Source organism: Octodon degus, unplaced genomic scaffold, assembly GCF_000260255.1.
Source record: "Octodon degus isolate 3935 unplaced genomic scaffold, OctDeg1.0 scaffold00056, whole genome shotgun sequence".
Classification (NCBI taxonomy): Eukaryota; Metazoa; Chordata; class Mammalia; order Rodentia; family Octodontidae; genus Octodon; species Octodon degus.
The window spans coordinates 4,736,188-4,740,522 of NW_004524632.1; the positions used below are offsets into that span (position 1 = coordinate 4,736,188).

Consider the following 4,335-nt stretch of genomic DNA (forward strand, 5'->3'; position numbering starts at 1 on the left):
TTGCCCCTCCTTGCCAGGACAGGACCAGTCCTCTGAGGCTGGTCCTTCCATCATGCCCTTTTTGCCTTGGAGTCTGCCACCCATGGACTGAAGCTTCTGCAACCATGAGCAAAAATAAACCTCTTCTCCTTGAAGTCATGGGTGTCAGGTATAGTGTCTCAGGGATAAGAAAGTGACTGAGACATTGTCTCAGCTTTGGATCACCAGGTTCAGACTTGCTGCTATGCATGGAGCATTGCCAAAAGAGAACAAATGCTCCCAGAAAGGCTTTTTTGGTAAATCTGCTTACTACCCAGTCTTGAGCTGTACATGACAAATGACCCAGTGATGCAAACACATTGTCTCGGGGCCAGTGCGGCATCACAGTTCCAGGAAAAGCCAAGGAGTTAGGGTACAAGAAAGAGACGATCGTACCAAATTGGGATGATTCCATTTCTTAGAAATTTCTGATGGAGCCCTGCCCTTCAGAAAAGTGAAAACTAAACAATGTCTTAGAGGTTGTACCCAGCACTCTTATTTTTCAGCAAAGGATCATGAAAGCCAGAAAACTCAAGAAATTTGTTTTAAGTTCATGGCCACTCGGTCTTACAGCTAGGATCCAGGACAAAGTTCTGATTCAAATCTAGAACCCTCTATACTACACTTGGCTGCCGCCAAATCACATATTATATCTGCTTTCAACTCTATAATAGGATAGTAGTCTGTGGTAAGGCCCCTGGGTAGCTAAAATATCAATCTGGATAATGTACCTCTGCAAGATTTTCCTAGGTCTGCCTTCTTGGGTTCAATGATCATTTCATAACTACTCTTTCCTTCTGTCTCAAATTCACTACCAAGTAATTTTTAAATTCTACAAATCATGTTGGGGCATGGCTCCTAGGTACAGCATTTGTTTAGCATGTATGATGCTCTGGGTTCAATCCCCATCACTGCAAGAAAGTTTTTTCCTAGAAATTGTACTCTAAAATATCACATTTTTTGAAGGTAATGCTTTCTCTTTGGGGGCAAAGCCAAAGCATAAACCTTCCCCTCAGTCCTTACCCATCATATGGTTTTGAAAGTGCCCAACATTCAAACCTGATCAATGCTAAAAGAATTCCCCTCAAAGATGTTTGCAACCATTGGAATTCTGCTGAGTTGATTTTTCCACCCACAGCCATGTTTCCTGAAAAATTGTGTGCTATCACCACTTCCCCACATACTATTCACTCTAGTTTATTCAGTCTGCAAACCACCATTTAACTAATGGGTTTAATCCATTTACATTTATTGTGCCCATCTCAATTGGTCCATTCTACTTATCTAAATCACTCTGTGTTTGCACTGAGATTTGCTCTTCTGTATTCCCCACTACATCAACAAAAACTGTCACAGATTATGTTCTCATCATTTAAAAAAAAGAATAGGCTGAAGACTAACGGGGAAAAAATGAGAATTTTACTAATGCTGTTCAAAGAACTTAAAACCGAGAGCAGCTCACCACTTCAATGCGCATCTTGGTGTCTATAGCACCTTCTTTTTCCTTCCTTGGTGACAAGATCTGGTAGCCAGAAATCCAACATGTCGATTCTCAAGATGCACACCTGAGAGATATTTGACTCTCATGGGAACCCCACTGTGGAAGTTGACCTCTACACCTCCAAGTGTCTCTTCTAAGCTGCTGTGCCCAGTGGGGCCTCCGCTGGCACCTATGAGGCCCTAGAGCTGTGTGACAATGACAAGACCTGCTACCTGGGCAAGGGTGTGTCTAAGGCTGTTGAGCACATTAATAAAATTACTGTACCTTCCCTGGTTAGCAAGAAACTGAATGTCATTGAACAGGAGAAGATTGACAAGCTGATGATTGAGATGGAGGGGACTGAGAACAAATCCATGTTTGGGGTGAGTGCCATCCTGTGAGTGTCTCTTGCGGTGTGCAAGGCCAGTGCCTTGGAGAAGGGCATGCCCCTGTACCACCTCGTCACTGACCTGGCGGGCAACCCCAAGGTCATCTTACCTGTTCCTGCCTTCAACATAATCAATGGTGGCTCAAGCACTGGCAATAAGCTGGCCATGAAGGAGTTCATGATCTTGCCTGTGGGCATAGCCAGCTTTAAGGAGGCTATGTGCATCAGGGCCAAGGTCTACCACAACCTGAAAAAAAGTCATCAAGCAGAAGTACAGCAAGGATACCACCAACATGGGCAACAAGAGTGCCTTTGCACCCATCATCCTGGAGAATAAGGAAGCCTTGGAGTTGCTGAAGACTGCCATCGAGAAGGCCAGCTACTCAGACAAAGTAGTCTTTGGCATGGACATGGCCATGTCTGAGTTCTTCAGGTCTGGGAAGTGCAACCTGGACTTCAAGTCTCCTAATGACTCCAGTAGGTACATCTCACCAATCAGCTGGGCAACTTCTGCAAGTTCTTCATCAAGGACTACCCAGTGGCATCCATTGAGAACCCCATCGACCAGTACGACTGGAGTGCCTGGCAGAAGTTCATGGCCAGCACCGGCATCCAAGTGGTGGGCAACGACCTCACAGTGACCAACCCCAAGTGCATCGCCAAGCCCATGAATAAGCAGGCCTGCAACTGCCTGCTGCTCAAAGTCAACCAGATCGCCTTGGTGACTGAGTCCCTGCAGATTTGCAAGCTGTCGCAGTCCAACTGCTGGGGTGTCATGGTGTCCCACCGGTCCAGAGAGATGGAAGACACTTTCATTGCTGACCTGGTGGTGGGACTCAACACTGGGCAGATCAACACTGGCATGCCCTGCCAATCTGAGCACCTGGCCAAGCACAACCAGATCCTCAGAATCGAGGAGGAGCTGGGTAGCAAGGCCAAGTTCACCAGCTGGAACTTCAGAAACCCCCTGGGCAAATAGGCCATGGCAGGCCAGCACCCAGGCCTCAGGCCCAGGCAGTTAGGTCCCCTCCTGCGACTGTTTCTGTAGATGCCATCAGGGCCACCCAGACCCCGTGAGCCCAGCTGTGATCGTCATGCTTGTCACCTCGCATCCCAACACATCTGGAGCCGTGTGTGTGCCCCAGGCCAGGTCCCCAGTGGTTCTGTTGTGAAATAAGCCCCGGCACCAAGGAGGACAAACATAAATAAATAAGTAATAATTTAAAACTGAATTCCATCACATTAATTGCAAGTCTTTCTTGTCTATTCAACATAGCAAAGTTAGCAAACCTCTAATTTTCTTACTCAAGTTTTATAGTCTATACCATTTCCATTTATTTAAAAATTATATGCTCTATTTTTGTTACTCCAGTGCTTACCTTTGGCATCTTACCAGAAACACTAACAAAATAAGGTCTAAAGTTATTATCTCAAATCTTCATGTAATTTCGAATCGTACATCCATCTATCCATCTTTGAAAAGGACCAAAGCCCTCGTATACTTTAGTTCCAATCCTTTTCTTCTGACATGTATCCGCTGCATTGCCAGCATTTCACTCTGTCCTTTCTGTTATCTCACAAATTTGACATTATAATCTTTGAGGTACTCATTAAAAAATTTTTTTCAGTACCAGAGATCAAACTTGGGACCTTGTACTTACCAGGCAAGTGCTTATGCCACTAAGCATCTTCCCAGCCCACATGACACATTCTTATTCAATAATCAGTGCCTCTTCTTTCTCCACATTCCTCAATTCTTTAATCCTTCATGATTTGTTTTGTGTACTTTTTAGACCTATCTAAAAATAGAACAATTCTCTCTCCACCTCCCTCTCATCTGCTTTTTAAATCTGAATTTAACTGAGTATTTAAATTCTACAGTTATATTTTTCATTGCTAAAATATCCATTGCCTAATTTTTTTTCAAATCTGCCTGGTCATTTTTATGATTTGTTGATTCCTGTTTATAGTTTGGTTTTATCTCGTACCTTTAGAGATGTCATACACCATTGTTTTATATCCTATATCTGGTAATATTAGCACTGAAATCCTTGGAAATCTGAGTCTAACCTAAGTTTTCTCTGCTCTTCTAAATCTCGCTCACAGTAGCTTATTTCCTGGTATGGTTGACAGTTTATTCTTACTCTAGCCTTAGATTTTCTAGCTCTTACCCTTGGGGATTCTGAGAGCACAGGTAGGACATATTTTCCTTCAGATAAGACTTACTCTGCATTGCCAGATCCAACAGATCTCTACTGACCAGAATCCACTTTTGACATGTTCAGGTTCTCTTCCTTGCCTGGGTTTCAGCATCTCATATTCCATTTTACAGAACTAGTGTCATGCTTGCCCCCCACAGAAGTTTCCCTTTTTGGATGTGCTTACTGCTTACATGTCCATGTTCCTGGACCTATCATTAATTTATAGGATGTTTTGTTTTGTTTTGTTC

The 4,335-nt window shown here is 43.7% G+C and overlaps 1 pseudogene; it reads left to right on the forward strand.

Annotated features, from left to right (window-relative positions):
* Positions 1-1,560: 1,560 nt before the first annotated feature.
* On the forward strand, positions 1,561-2,865 carry LOC101574007 (annotated as a pseudogene).
* The last annotated feature ends 1,470 nt before the right edge of the window (positions 2,866-4,335 follow it).